This window comes from Crocodylus siamensis, chromosome 1 (genome assembly GCF_052110815.1).
Source record: "Crocodylus siamensis isolate JL-2025a chromosome 1, ASM5211081v1, whole genome shotgun sequence".
In the NCBI taxonomy this organism is placed as follows: domain Eukaryota; kingdom Metazoa; phylum Chordata; order Crocodylia; family Crocodylidae; genus Crocodylus; species Crocodylus siamensis.
Window position 1 is genome coordinate 275,671,244 of NC_143395.1, and position 16,676 is coordinate 275,687,919.

Here is a 16,676-nt window from a genome sequence, read left to right on the forward strand (position 1 = left end):
AGCATTATGGTTATTTTACTGTAGAAAGGTAAGGAGAAGCCAGAAGATGGAGGACAGAGCTCTTATCAAAATACAAATATGTTTAATAAAATAGCATGGAGAATAAAGCAAGCTGCTGGCAGGATTCATTTTCCCCCATGTAAAATGTATTGTATTTTATCAAATATATGTGTTCATTACAAGTCTGTTATTAGAACAATTTCCTATGTTCTATATTTGATGGTATCTATCTCAAAATATTTGAAAATTTAAGGTTGAGATTTTTAAAATGTTATGGATTTAATAAATTATGTGTGGTTTCAGTATTATTATGTGTGGTCTTTTTAAATCAGTCCCTTATCTCTCTATTATAAAGTTGTATTCATATACCTGATATCATCTAAGTGTTCTTAGGAAGAATTCTGGAAGAAAACTCTTATAATGTTGAAAAGAATATGGGATAATCTCATAATTGGAAAACTTCACAGGTGATCTGGAATTTCAAGAAAATGGGGGAAAAACTCACCAAGAAAAAGAGGAATCAAAATCCTAGAAATGTTTTACTATAAATGTTAAGCCACTCAATAGTAGATGGAGTTGAAAAAAAATCTCAGAAAACTGAGTGAGTAGCCTGTTAAGTGGTAGGTGATATTTAACTGAGAAATTTAGTGTAATATATATCAGGGGGAAGGGGATAACTGGAATGATACATACACTCAGTAATGAGCACTGAATTAGCTATTAAAGCTCAGGGAAGACATATTGGGTTACTTGTGGAGAGTTTTTTAAAAACATCAGACAAACCAAAAAACATTTTCAGTAGCATTTAAAAGGCAAATAAAATATTAGGAATCATTAGGGGCAGAACTGAAAACAAAGATTTCAAATGAGGACTTGGAAACAAATAGCTTCTGTACCAGGTGAGGCTGAAAAGGCTCTATATCTTGGAAAAAGGACAAGCTAGAGGAGAGATGATAAAGGTCTATTAAATTATGGAAAATTCAGATTGTGTGAAAAAAGTGAATAAAGAACTGTTCTTTACCAAGTCTGATAATATAAGCATTAGGGAGCCTGCAATGAAATGATTAGACAGCAGGTTTAAAACAAACAAAAGGAATTTTTTTTTTTTACATAACACATAATTAACATGTAGAACCTGTTCCCACAGGATTTAATGTATGCCAGTAATATAACTGCATTTTAAAGGGGAATAGATGACTTAATGAAGGCTTAATTCATGAGGAGATATTAAACAATAGTTAGGGATGTAACCCACTGTTGGTAGCCGGAAATGTCTGACACAGGATGAATCGCACTACACGTCCTGGTTCTTGTACTCTTCCTCTTATTTATCTACCAGTTGTTACTGGTGAAGATAAGATACTGGGTTAGATGGACCTTTGCTTTGACCCAGTACAACAGATTTTATGTTCATATCTTCTAATAACCAGATGATTGTTAAGCTACTACTACTGTAACATTATATTCTGTACTGAAATGTGAAAATGATTAGGCACCTCTTTAGTTTGCAAAATACAAAGTTTTTTAAAACGTTGGACTTCTAATATGCCTTCAAATTAGTCAAAACCATTAGTCAAAACTTGAAGATAAATTGTCAAAATTGTCAGAGTTTTGTTTGCATGATTCCTGTTGAAACTGGCATGAATTTTGCAGACAAAACCATTCACAGCTTTGAAAATGTGCTCACATGAGAACAGATAAACAGTTGAGCATTACAGCAGGATTTGTGGTATTGTAAGACAGCTTTTTTATTTCTCTTTTCAGAGTTTACTTCCTTGAATCTGAGAGAGGGAGTTAGCCATGTGAGTCAGGCAGAAGGCAGGGCAGGGTTGCACCTTGGAGATTACTTGGTTTAGAGAGGTATAAGCTTTCAAAGGCAACAGCCTACTTCATAAGAAGTATTCATAGTATCTAAGTAGGCTGTCACCTGCAAAAGCATGTGCCTCTCTGAACCAGGTAGTTTTTAAGGTGCTGTCCTGCCCTGTTTTCTTCCTTGGAAGCTAAGAAAAACTGTAATGTGACATTCTCAGTAACATCAGTGTACTTCCAAAAGAATATAACATGAAGGTTGTTCTAAGCCAGTAATTCTTGGCCACGTTCTGTGAGATGCTTTTAAGGGTGTTATGAGGTGCTGCACTACATTGGCAGTCAGGTGAGCAAAGATCTCCATGATTCACAAGATAAATTCAGAGATTTCAAACAGGAATCCATAGTGTCAAAGACATGCTGATCGGAATGCTTTGCAACAGAAGAACACATTTCTGAATCCAGAGCTGTACAGCTGGAAAGCTGATCTTTGCTAGCTGAACTTTAGGTTAGGCAAAGGGAACCCTGACTTGTTTCATCTGGACATCTTGCCATATTAATCTGATAACTGAGGAGTCCACATTAGCCCAGCCTGCATTGTGGTAACAGCTTTGGATTTTATTTATAACAAGAGAAAAGGGGCTGACCAGTGAGGTGGTGGGAATATGAACTGATACAGGAGCTTTTATGTTCCACAGCCAGCTCCCAGGGGCCACCTTGTTAATGCTGTAGCATCTGCTGGTATTCTCTGTGACTCAGGCTCTGAAACAGGACTGAAGTATTTGTGTTCCTCTTCTTTGTGCTGGCTCCTCTTCCTTTCAAAAGTTCCTTCCTAGGGGAAGGAAAGCACAGATGGCTACTGAAGCAAGATTTCTGTTAACTTTTTAAAGAAATCAGAGGAGTATGCGATTTTAAACTATGCAAATTGTGAAGGGCAGAGGTAGGCAAACTTTTCAGGCTGCAGGCTGGAATGACACCCCAAGCTGGAGGTGGGTAGGGGGCAGGTGCTAAGACCCTACTGCCATCTCCACTTGTCTCCATGGTGGCATTGGAGCATCCACAGCTGATCCTCATTCCCTCTGCTGAAGCCCCACATATGCAGGCCAGATACAAAATTTCATAGTTGGTAGGGTTGGAAGGGACCTAAGCAGATCATCAAGTCCGACCCCCTGCCATGGCAGGAAAGAGTACTGGGGTCAAACGACCCCGGCAAGGTGTCTGGCCTCTTCTTAAAGACACCCAGGGTAGGGGCAAGCACCACTTCCCTAGGAAGCTGGTTCCAGCTCCTAGCTGCCCTGGCTGTGAAGTAGTGCCTCCTGAAGTCTAGCTTGAACCTACTCTCAGTCAGCTTATGGCCATTATTCCTTGTAACTTCTGGTAGTGCTCGGGGGAACAGAGACTCTCCCATTGCCTGCTGGTCCCCCTTGGCAAGTTTATAGACGGCCACCAGATCCCCTCTCAGCCTTCTCTTGTGAAGGCTGAATAGGTTCAGGTCCCATAGTCTCTCTTTGTAGGGCCTGCCCTGCTGCCCCCTGATCGTGCGAGTGGCCCTCCTCTGGACCCTTTCCATGTTGTCCACATCCCTCCTGAAGTGCAGCACCCAGCACCCAGAACTGGACGCAGTACTCCAGCTGTGGCCTGACCAGTGTCGCATAGAGGGGGACGATCACCTCCTTGGCCCTGCTTGTGATGCATCTGTGGATGCGTGACAAGGTATGGTTAGCCTTCCTGACGGCATCCCCACATTGGCAGCCCATGTTCATCTTAGAATCAATAGTGACTCCAAGATCCTTTTCTGCCTCTGAAAATTTTTTTCCAAGGGCTGGATCTGGCCTGTGGGCAATAGGTTGCTGACCCCAGTCAAGGGTTCTTGGAAGCATTTGTAGAACCTGGAATGTCCTACAGTGCTTATCAAATGCAGTATTTGCAACCCTGAATGATCAAAATGCATTGGTCAGCAGCCAGTCAAAACTCTTGAGATTAGTTTTCATAAGATTTAGAGAAAAGGAATAAATTTGGATTTTCTTGTTTACATTTTTTTTTTTCCTTTTTTGGAGTCTCTAACAGTCCTTGCTTTCAACTTTTCTCTAGAGTGCTATTTTGAAGACCAACAAGTTATATTTAAAAACAAAATGAAAGCTAAGATTCTCATATAATTGGGAACTAGGCCTTTAAGAAAAATATTAAATATTGTGGTAATTGTGCTTAAAACAATCAAAATTAGTGCAGTATGATTGTGTCCTCAACTAAAATGGCACAAATAAGCTTAGTTGGAAAGTGATCAGAAGTTTTTCATAGATTTCATAGACATCAGGGCTGGAAGGGACCTCGGGAAATCATTGAGTCCAGCCCCCTGCCCAAAGGGCAGGAAGTCAGCTGGGGTCATAGGATCCCAGCAAGATAAGCATCCAATTTACTCTTGAAGGTGTTCAATGTAGGTGCTTGAACCACCTCCTTTATTCATTTTGATAAAACAGTTTCTGTACAAGTTTTCCTTTTGAGCTTTTTGTTTTTAATTACCAAGGCTAAGTGGGGTAAATGTTGTGACTTGACTTGTTTGAATAATATATTGCTTAAAATATAAGGGAGTGTCTGACACTTGCTGATCTGTATCAGTTTGGCTATTGTTCGTCTTGTTCATTTGGTTCTATACTGCAGCACAATTACAAAACTGTTACTCAGCCCTACAAAAACACCCAGTAACTTAATGCAGATGTAGAGTCCCATAGGATTATCCACGTATTTTGCATTAGTATGCAGGTGTCTGCTGCTTGGAACCCTAATGCACTCACTTTTGAAATGTTGTGAAAGCGCTCGATCACTTCTTTATACAAAGCTTTCTTGTTCTTATGACTCAAATAATGCAAGACTGGGCTAAAAGGCTTGTCCTAAGCAAAATTATAAGAAAAAAGGATAGCACAGAATCTGGAAAGTAAAGCATTGGGTCATGTAAGGAAAAATTAGTGGCATAGTTTATAATATATGCCTACATGTCTATAGACATATATAGGATCACATTCTGTATTGGTGGGATTTTAAAATATAATTGATATTTGATTTCTTTGTTACAGTTAATAGTTATGCTGTATGCATCCTTGCTTTAACTTTGGAAATAAGCTTAAACACTTATGTCACAGAATGAAAACAGCTAACTCCTATGTAGCATTTTATAGCTGTAGATCTTGATATGATGAACAATCAAGAATAAATGTTGTCTGAATACAGGGGACTGTGGTATAGGGAGTTCTGATGACTTGGTGTTATACAATAAGTTAATGGCAGAGCTAGAATTAAAAACCCAGGTCTGCTGCTCCCAAGCTGTCTTTACCAGATTAGGTATTTTACACTGTTAGAATTGCAGGGCCAGGTTTTGTGGCCTGGCCCTGTCCATGTTTAATACTCAGTGGATTTTGGAGAGGGAATCTTAGAGACCCAGAAACTTCTGATTTCTAATTCAAGTCCTGTTGATCATGTCATTTGAGTGGCATATTATTTAATCTTTTTACCTCTATTTTCTGAAGTGTTTTGATCATGATACTGAGAGTAATAATACTGAGTTACCTTTCCTGAGTTAAGACATGGTAAAAGTGTAGATTCATAGTCATATTATGTGTATGATTATCATATTATAAATAATTAATGTAGGGATTATTCTACACTGATTTCTGTGTATGTTCTATGCAATGCCCTTACAGTGACCATAAATAATTACACTGGGTGCTAAGCCAGAATTTGTACCTGACAGTTAAAAGTTTTTGTTGCTGTTTTAGCTCCATTCCATTATTAAATCAGATTTTAAACTGAGATTTTAAGGGTTTTGAGCAATTTTTGCATGGCGATCTTAGTTTCTAATGTAATATAAAAATGGCTCCTTGTAGGACTAGATTCAAAATAGTTTAGTTTAGTTTTAAAACCTTGTTCTCTGTTATTTAAAATATGATATATTCAGGGACTAAAACATGCACATTATTTGTAAATATTGGGACCAAAACAGGTTCTCCTAGTAGGTGGGTGACACTTTTAACACCATTTAAAATTTCATTTTCTTCTGCCTATTTTCCCCATAAGCAGTGAATTTGTTCACACTCAGAAGTTTCTCCTACTTTGTAACAGAAAAAAAAGAAAATTAGCACAGGACCCAGTCCTGCAAACACTTAACCACATATAATGCAGTGTGGTTACTAAACTGCAGAAAGATGCTTAAGTACATAAGTGTTTGCAGGATCTTAAATGTAGTTGGAGTTGAAATAAAAACATGGGGTTTGAACTTACTTTTATGTTTGGCCAAAAGGAGACTAACCACTGAGAAAATAATATTTTTCCAAGAAATGCCACCTACGTTAATGGTTTTTAACTTGTGGTCTGTGGACCCCTGGGGCTCTGCAGACTATATCTAAGGAGTGAGCAAAAGATGTGTATGATCAATCAAAAGTATGTGAATGCCCACACTTACAATCCAAAAAGGGTCACACCTCCATTTGAAATTTTTTAGGGGTCTGCGAATGAAAAAAAAGGTTGAAAACAACTGACCTACATAAAGTAGTAGAGGGGTTTCTAATACACAATGAGCACCAATTTCCATTTTAGGTACTTAAATTGCCACAGTACTGCTGAGCCTTATGATGCATTAATCCTCATAGCACTGCTTTGGAAAAGTATTCTTATTTTGCAGTGGCAGAACAGGGGTACAGAAATAATAAGGCACCTAGATTCCCTTTGAGTATTTGGGCCTAACTCACATTGATATTAATGCAACTGGGCACCCAACACCTTTGAAGAGCTGGACTTAAGAGACTCTCACTGAGTCACCCAAGCCACCTGTGATGGGAAACCCATGTTCAAACCTCTGTTCCAAGTTGTAGTCTAGCACCTTGAATCACTGAACCATCCTTCCTCTTAGTTTCATTACTTTTCATTATTTTTCTCTCAATAAGGTGAGTAAAATCAATAGCAGTTATAGTGACACTTGCATTTGTTGGTCATGCAGTGAATGAGTTAAAAAAATATTTAGATGTTTTTAATTGCAGCAGTAACTTGTTATCCTTTAGGGACCCAAGCACAGCCCGTCAGAGATTATAAATCTGTAGGGACAAGAAAGAAAACTAGTGCTGTGCGATTGGTCTTGTGTTGAAAGGAATGTATGTGCCCATCCTCCATTCACTGAAGTCAGCCTTTTTGTTGAGTCTTTTAAAAATGCCAGGTGTTTGTTATTAGTGTAACTGGAGAGCTTCCTAAGAGTTGAGCACTCTCAACTCCCACTGACTTCAGTGAGAGTCAAACATGCTTAATACCTTGTAGGTTAGATCTTAAAGGGCAAGAAGCAGATTTCCTAAAAAGAAGAGGTTTTTTATAAGCTTCATTTTGGCAAAGGAATTTCTGTTTCAGCAAGTGTTTAAAATGTTTGACTGCTGCGTCAGTGTAAAGGACAGTAAAAATAATACAAACATTGTTTCACTTAAATCTATCTCAGTTGCTGCAAATGTTTGTTAAGTCTTCAGTTAAGGATCTAGATGTAAACAGCCAAGTGTCTCTACAGTGCTTTTTTTTTTTTTCTTGGAATAATCTATCCCAAAGCAGAATATAAAGCCAGCAGAGGTAATAATAGATGTTGCCTTTGTAACACTTAACATTTTATAGTTAATTAGATTGTTATTTCAGGCCCTTGTGGAGAATAAATACAATGTGCTTGTGTAATGAAAGATTACTGAGCTTCATATGCACAATTTTGCAAATAAAGTTTCAGGAATTAAGGTTTTATAAATAATTTCAATTTTCCCTTTTACTAACTATTGAGTTTGTAATTTAAATAATGTTCTTTTTAATTTAGTGTTTAAAATATAACTTAAAGTAGTTGTACAAAACAGGCAACAAAGAATTTGGATGAGAAGATTCTGTCTGTAAATGCAATTGGCAGCATGGTTGATGCACCTGGAGACATGAATTTGAGCCCCTTTCCAGACTTGTGTGAATGGCCTTCCACAGTTGACCCAGCTGCAAAACTGTCAGTCAACAGAGAACTATAGATGGTGAGATGTAGTGTTAGCTGCCATACTTTCTTAAATAGTGCACACATCTTTTCCCCCCAGAATCAGGGTGCATGTATTAAGTGGAGAAGCAGACTATTTTGCTGTAGAGTAACACCGTGCTTCTCCACCTCAGTGCAACTGGGCTGGTATTACTCTTCAGGTAGTTGAGGGAGTCAGTGGTCTATTGTTCTTCACGTCACGGGTGTTAAAGATCATCTCTCCTTTTTAAAGTTCTTTTTAATAGTCCTACTAATGAAGGAAACCTTTCTTAAAATAATTTTACTATTTGCTGGGGCCTCTGGTCACTTCTGTTTTGCATCTCTTTATCTCTTTCAAGATCAGAGGTCTACCTATGGAGACCAGTCTTCAGCAGCAGCTATAGTTTTAGTTAGGCAGGAAAGGGAGGGTAAGTCCGCTTAAGTTATTACTTTTGAAAAATATTTTTGGGTTACATGTAGAAAAGACCCCTCATATACAGTCAGATACAGATTTCTCTTGATTTTTATGTGGGTTCTTTATATACAAATTCACTCTTACGCGATGAGCATATTTACACCCATAATTTGTTACATGCGAGGTAAATTCACTCTTATGTAATCAGCATAGGCGCCCCCTCTGCCCAAGCACATAAATCTGGGGGTGGGGAGAGAAAAGGGCCATGGCCCCACTCATCCAAGGCCCAGCTGTAGCGGCCCAGGGAGTGGCCTGTTCTAGCCAACTGGAGCCGCTGGGCTCCACCGTGCTCCACCTGTCCCCGTGTGCCTGGGTTCACTCCAGCTTCTGGGCTACATAGTGCCACAGTGCAGGCAGCTGGTGTCAGCTGCTCCAGCAAGGGCCGGAGTGAGTGCAGACAAGTGGAGCCCCAGGCGGTGCGGGGCATGGCGTTTACCCCAGCACCGGCTGCAGTAGCCCTGGGAGCGGCTGGCGTCAGCGTCCTAGAGCTGCTGGGCTGCACCGTGCTCCACCTGGGCTCTGCTTCTCCCCACTCACCTCTGCTCCTGGGCTGCGCCGTGCGGTGGTGCAGGCAGCTGGTATTGGCTGCTCTTGGGGCTGCTCCAGCATGGGCTGGGGTGAGTGCCATGCCCCACGCTTCCTGGGACTCTGTTTGTCTGCATTCGCCCCAGCCCATGCTGGAGCAGCACCAGGAGCAGCCAACACCAGCTACCTGCACCAGGGCACGGTGCAGCCCAGGAGCAGAGGTGAGTGAGGACAGGCAGAGCATGGTGCAGCCCAGCAGTTGCAGGCAACTGGCGCTGGCTGCTCCTGGGGCCGCTGCAGGTGGGGGTGGGGTTGGGGTTGGGATTGGGGTGAGTGCTACTCTGGCCCCTCTGCTTGCTGTCTTCTGTAGCCCCGGGAGCAGCACCCCTCCCCTGCTGCTTCTCTAGGCCCAATCTCACTTCCTCCCTTCCTCCCTCACCGCCATAGGAACCTATCCCTATTTGTTACATTATAAAGTGGGTTTGCTTTATGCACATTTGATTTATGCACTGTTCTCCAGGAACGCTTGTACCACATAAATCGGGGGAAACCTGGATACTGTAGATGGAAAACTGTTTGTACTTGGAATCAAAAAACAAGGTGTAGCATGACTTTGTATGTAAAAACTTGATTCTATCAAACTAAGATAAATGTGATCCCCATATTATCATAAATATTCCTGTAGAATTTATGTTCTAGAAGAATTTATCATGTATACTTGAATGCAAGATGAAGTTTCTTTCTCCCCCAACTGGCATGGGAGAAAAAGACCCTTGTCTTATAATCCCTAGGGACCTACCAAAATTGTGATTGCATGTTTTTCATGGAAAATGTGAAATCGGGCAAGATCTGTGAAATACGATGGCACAAAACGCAAACAAAAAAACTTACAAGCAGAGTAAAGGGTGGGGATCTCTGTAATCTTGGAGTACAGGGGGCTGGAGGTGGGTGCTGGCTGCTCATAGCAGGAGACAGGGAGGCTGCACATAGCTGCACTGGCATTCAAAGTTGCACATGTGCACCTGCTTCCAGTAACAAGTTGGGCCAGGGCTCCGTGGATCCTGGTGCAGCTGCCTCATTTGGCTCAGGCTCAGGCTCTGGGCATGCCTCTGCCACTGTCTATGGCAGTGTTTTCCGACCTTTAACAGCCCAAGGCACACTTACATTAATAAACATTTTCCGTAGCACACCTGCTAAGGCACTCCCCATCCTCATACATATTGTAGCTCATTGCCATGGCAAAATTCCGCCGCACACCTGGCTCATCTGTGATGGCACACTTTTGTGCCACAGCACACTGGTTGGGAAACACTGGTCTATGGAAACTGGGTTGGCTGTGGCAGGCATTGTGGAGGCTGCAAGCAGCTGCACCAGAGACCACGGAGCCCTGGCCCAGTTCATTGTGCCTTGGGGTGGACGGAAGGGATCAAGATGGGGTGCACCCACTATTGGCAGTGAGCTGGGCTGGGGCTCCATGGACCTCAGTATAGCTGCTTCCTGCCAGAGCTGGCCTGCGACTCTGATGCAGCTGCTTGTGCAGCCTCCCCACTTGGGGTTAGCCTGAAACCATAGTTTAATTACTTCGATTAAGCCTGGGAAAGCCATTAATCCACACTTAATGTATGTTGCCACCAATCATGGGAAAAGTTTATGAAAAATGTAACTAGTTCAAGTTAAAAGTTAGCAGCCTTTAAAATTAACTTGAGTTAAGTTAAAGATTTCCACTTTCAACTAATTAAAAAGTTAGTTGATTTGTGAGAAATGTGTGAAACATGGTGAATTGCCTCTTGGCATCATTTTTCATTTTCAAATGCAGTGAGCGGGTTTCTTTTCCATAAACCCACAGAAGCACACTAATTGACTCATAACTCACCTTGCTTTACCTGAAAACAATGTTATACTTGTCATGCAGTTTTCAGAATAACAATTTACCGATACCTATGTAATGTTAGATCCTTCTCACCCTCTCCATGTGAAGTACTTTATAAAAGTCAATGCATCATATAGGAGAAAGGAGAGAGGAGGAAAGGAAAACAGAAAGGAGGTTTTCATAACCAAGTGACAAATGAAAGCTGTTTCCACGGAAAACCTCTGTTATTACAATTTTTACTGTTCAAAAGGTAACAAAAGGGGAAGAAATACATCTGAATTAGAAATAATGCAAGTGTCTGAAAGTTAAAATTAGACTGAAATGAGAAAAAGAGTTTAAATGAGAAAAGAATGTTCAGTTGCTTAGCAGAAGCTGTTTAAACGTGCTTATCGAACTTCACCAAAAGCTGCATTTCAAAATTTACATCTGACAATTTTCCTTTTCTGTCTTGCAAAACTAAGCCCCCACTACTGAACAGTTGCTCTATGTGGGCAGATGAGGGAATGCTTGTGTTATAACGGATGAATAGTTTTTTCATAGTAGGTGATATCTCAGATAAGTTTCTCACACATTGGAAGTAATGCTCAACTTCTTGGGCCCTAGGCTGCTGGTTCTGATCTTCATTAAAATTTAAAAAGTCATTTATCTGCTTCACCCTCACTACTTGCTCCCACTCTTACTGGGATCAATGTCTATGCTTGCTTGTGCTTGTTCCCTCTCCTGCAGCCAACTATTGACTTCTGCAAATGCACAGAAAATGCCAATATGAACTAAGGAACTCTGGGACTTGTAGTTCTTAAGAGACCATATCTCATAGGAAGGTGCACTACTCTGGCTCTCAAACAAGAAGTCTTAGAGTTTCAATAAAGAAATATCATTCCATGTAAGTCCTAGAGACTGGCTGTGTCAGGAAAAACTCTGGAAAGCCAAATTTAATTTTTTTAAAAAAAACTTTTAACTTATACTTTAAAAAAAAAGCTGAAGTTAACTTTTTTTTTTAACTAGTTAAAGTTAAAAGTTGACAGCTGAAAAATTTAACCAGTTAAAGTTAAAAGTTAGCCATTTCTTTAACTTTTTAACTTTTTAAATAGTTAATTCCCATGACTGGTCGCTACACATGTTTTCCAAGAACTTGGATTTAGATTGTTTTTCAAGTCAAGATACTACCTCACATAAAATCTGATCTGTAGAAAGCCAGTTTTTCACAAAATGTTTTTGTAATATAAAATTTTTAAAGTACATTAATTTTGACCTAACTGGGAATTCTGACTTGCTAAAGAACTTTAATACTCAATATGCAAACAATAAAGGGCAAGGTAACCGATCCTTTTTATGGTAAAGAAATCTTTATTTTTTGATGGTTAGTTATCACAAGAAGTAGATCTGTGGTTTTAAATATAGATACTTTGTAAGAACTCCGGGTTTTTTGTCTGCTCCTTTTGGTGGTATATGATTGTCTTCCTCTTACTTGCTGATGCCTCAGTGGCCTGAAGTAGTTATCCTTGTTATAAGGGCCACAAATTCGTCAAAGGTGACTTTGCCATCTTTATTTGTGTCAAATGATTTAATTATATTATCAAGAGAGAATGCCCCCTGTTATTTTAATAAGAAAAGAAATGAAAGAAAGAAAATAAGTAAAAAAAAAAAAAATAAATTGCTTACAGAAGCTACTTGATAAGAAATATTTCTACAAAGCAAGCTCTAAATTAACATTACTAGGAAGATGTTGCTGCTAACATGGTATCTGTCAGCAAAGGGGCATTATTTTACTGACTAAACTAGAGCTCCACAAACTGCTCATGTTAGGAACAAAGACATATCAGTACTTTGAACAGCATGATCCATAAATAAACTTTTGATTTCCTGGCCCTGTAGTTATGAATGCTACTATAAGAAAATAAGAGCAGCCCTATGAAACAGTTAAAATTCTATGTCCTACTATTCGAATATCCCCACCTGGAAGAGCTAGAGGAACTATTGCAAACAAACATGCACAAGATTTTCAAACCAACTGTTTCACTAAGGCTTCTTTGTGAGTAGGTTTTGTATGACATAGATAAATTTAGTCCTAATTATATCATGGAAATGAGAACAAATGGGTGAAAAAGCAGCTCGCAAGCTTGCTGAGCTACAGAAGTCACCATCAGAAGTGAAGCATATACTATATAATGATTTGTGAGGATCTGACCCAAAGCTTCCTGATATCAGTTGAAAAGCTCCCATTTACTTCAGTGGACTTCACATTAGGCACTGAGAGAGCTTAGTTTTCCTGTTTGTAGATTACTGCATCTGTCCTTTGGTTGCAAAACTTCCAGCTTATTAAATTTCACTAAAAGCACCAACACCTTTCAGTTCAATGTGTAATGAAAGTGCGTGTGGTGTTTTAGTGTAAAGAGTATTCTGAAATCATTCTTGGGTATTAGACAAGTTTATGAAATAATATAAACCTCATTGTGATAGTGATGTAAACCTTCCTGTTGATCTTTTCACTTGCATTGGAGTAGAAAATAAAGTACATGTTGTATTATACTCTCTTTCACTTAATATCCATCTATTTCAGTATCAACCAACTTGCACATTTCTGCAAATAGCAAATGCTAGAAAATAATGAATATCTAAATTGCAAATAGAAAACATCAATCAGACTTTGGTAAAACAAAAAATGATCAGGTAAATCTAGATATATTTTTCTCCAGTGCTGAATCAGGTACAAATAATATCAAAATGCTTCAGTAATAAAGCATCCTTTTGGACTTTCAGTCATGCATTGCCTATTCACTTTAATATTAAAATAAATTACAACTAAATGTAGTGGTTGCTGTTTGAAAGGAAATACTTTTGTGTGTCTTATGAGATTTTCTTTAAGCAAAATTGTTTCTACCAGAAATTGTAAAATATTTTTTTCTAAATAACCTATTTTAGTGAGTCCAGCCAAACTGTACTCTTGTTCATAGAGTACTGAGATTTCCACAGAGGTGAATTCAGGCCTTTGCAGACACTGATTCACACACCCAGAAATAGCTAATAGTTTTTTGTCCACCAAAGAAAACTATATAGAGTTGTACTGAAATCAGAATCCAGTGCCAGTCATTTCTCCAAACTTGAAATCTTCCAATGGTGTTATGTAGACATTTCTCCAGCTGAAATTGATAATGTCTCCTTGAATCCAGATGTGTCATTTTCCTACAGAAAATCTTATAAATTACATAAAGAGGTTTTCTCATTTATAGTCTGGTGGGGTGAGCTTCTTGCTTACATTGGAAATACAGGCATACCTCGGAGATATTGCGGGTTTGGTTCCAGACTACCGCAATAAAGCGAATATCGCAATAAAGTGAGTCACATGAATTTTTTGGTTTCCCAGTGCATATAAAAGTTATGTTTACACTATACTGTAGTCTGTTAAGTGTGCAATAGCATTATGTCTAAAAAAAAATGTACATACCTTAATTAAAAAATACTTTATCGCTAAAAAATGCTAACCGATGGAAAAATGGCGTCGATCGACTTGCTCGACGCAGGGTTGCCACAAACTTTCAATTTGTAAAAAACACAATATCTGCGAAGTGCAATAAAACGAGGTATGCCTGTAATTGCTCATGGATGTGACCTTTAGGTAATGATTATTGCTGAACACAATGAGATTCCATTGGAATATAACAGGGTGCTTACAGAATCCTGACCTCTGTGAACATTTTCTCACCTACTACATATGGAGCACAGCTGATAATATTGGGAGCACACTTACCTTCAGATATTCTGCAAATTGATTTTGAAGCAAGCTTTTTAATCCACCAATGGACAGTGTGCTCATACTACCCTCCTTCAAAGCATACTCGGTGAAATATTTTAAAAGATTGTCTTTGACCAAGTTTTCCATATTTCTATATGAATATTATTAAAGAATATCTGTGAAAATAAAGCATACAAACCATAAGACCTTCTATTTGAATATATGAAGGGGAAAAATCTGTGATCTATTTCATTCCACATATTAAGAGTTCAGTGGGGAAGTAGTTGGTAAGGTATAAAAGATGTTTACTTATGAATTAAAAATTATTATATTAGCAAAGCAGTTATCAACACCTAAAAATATTAGACTCCTCATACAGCTGAAATAGCTTGTAGAAATGTAGGTTTTTGATATTTTTTGCAGCTGGCTGGTAATTACCTCTACTAAGCTGGATAGCACTGAATAGGTAATACTTACCTGCCATCACACAGGTAAAGGGCTTTTTCTTTTCTATATATACAGCTACAATCCACTTTGAGAAGAACATGCTAAATTAACATAAAAGATTTTAATTGCATAATATTTATATTATACTTACCCAAGTCACAAAATCCAGAACAACTAAAATAACCCAGCAGAAGTGAGAACTGTGGGGCTGGGGCTAGCCTTTATAGTCCTTTCAGGCTCTGACTCAACCCTGATTGTGGAATGCTTCTCTAGTCATTAAAACAATACCTTAATTTTAATGCTCCAGTAATGGGAGGTGCTGCTCGATACTTTGACAAAAGACTAAATTAAAACAATTGTACACCAAAGCTGTATCATAAACCCATGTTCACCTGTTTTATCCAAGTTTTCTAGTTCCTATAGGCTTTTCTGTGCAGGATTGCCCTCCCCCTTCCCCCCTGAAATGTGTTTGTTAATTTGCTGCACCCAGTCTAAAGAAGGCTTGCAAGAGGGAGAGTGTGATTATGAGTGTGAATATGTAGCAAACATTTTTGTTTCCAACCCTTAGCATGCAACATTTTTTTTTCTATAAAATGCATTCTTTCTCCTGAGCTAGCAAAGTGTAGATGAGATGTAGAAGTACAGGTTTTGGAGAAGATAGTTAACACCCACAGCACAGTGTAAAAAGCTCTCTGTCAGCAATACATATCTGATTTTTATTATTTTTTATTTTATTTTGTATTGATGGTTCTTTAGAGTACACAGATAGGATTGTATCTCTATATATATATATATATAAAAAGTTTAAGAAGAAAAATAAATAAGGTACTGAAAGCCAGTATGCTGCTTATCAGTTCATTATAACTCCATATAGATTGGCTTTCCTGGTACTTCCCCACATCTCAAACTGATTAATGAGCTCTGTTGTCTTCCCTGAAGATAATAGAACAATACTCATCTTCTATTTCTACCCTCTGCTTTTCCCCCCAGTGAGAGACACAGCAGGTTCCAACTTAAAAACTCTGCTTTGTTTCAGTGACTACCTGTAGCAGTACTATAGTGGTCATAGCTTTCCCTGGTGTACCTGAGATTGAGAGGCTGTGAGACAGGCTCAGGGGGTACTGGTCTTGGCATGGAGAGCTAGGATTCCAATCCCGCCATGCTAATATGCATCTCCAATACCTTTCTTTATTTGTGAATAAAATATGTTTATGTTCTGTTGAGGATTTCTTTCCAAGGGGATGCTTGCTCAAGACTGCTAGAACCTTGTCTGGTCTCTGAGAGTACCCCTTGAAGCCAGGTTAGGCTTGGGTTCCAGAATGGGGGGGACTGAGCTCCTTTCCACTATGAGGCCCCAGCCTTGTAGTCCCTCACTCTCCTTGGTTCTTTGTGGCCCTGACCCAGGGACTTAACCTCAGGAGTGGAACTGGTTGCTGACCCATGTCAGTGCAACCCATAGTTTCAAGCAGCACAGTTTTTTCAAGTTAAGACGTTTATTGCAGCAAAGGCCACCCAGCCAAACGTTCTCTGTCCCCTCTGAAGGGGTTAAGTAGTCCTTTTGTCCCCAATCCAGGTGCACAGCTCTGAGCACCCCCAAACATACTGTTCCCTTCCAGTCTTTTCTAGTTCCTCAGAGCTTTTCCATCTTCTGTGTCCCTCAGACTGTTTTGGCCCCAGACCTACCAGACTGCTTTTTGTAACCTGCCCTCCTTTTTGTCACATTTATCTCCGCTGGATGCCTCCTTGGTGTCGGCCATTTCACCTTTGTTGATATGCCAACACAGCCACTCAAGACTGCTGATGCTGATGGTACATT

General features: G+C 39.4%; 1 protein-coding gene and 1 long non-coding RNA gene across 9 annotated transcripts in view; one reads left to right on the plus strand and one right to left on the minus strand.

The window, feature by feature from the left end:
• The window catches only part of CTPS2 (CTP synthase 2), a 139,137-nt gene that overhangs the window by 47,759 nt on the left and 74,702 nt on the right, over positions 1–16,676 (plus strand). The window lies entirely within an intron of this gene.
• Positions 12,015–15,245, minus strand: LOC149874514 (uncharacterized). Its single transcript, XR_016439951.1, has 3 exons — positions 15,012–15,245; positions 14,429–14,589; positions 12,015–12,273 (listed from the first exon to the last, which is right to left on the minus strand). It is a non-coding gene; the product is annotated as an uncharacterized LOC149874514 (long non-coding RNA).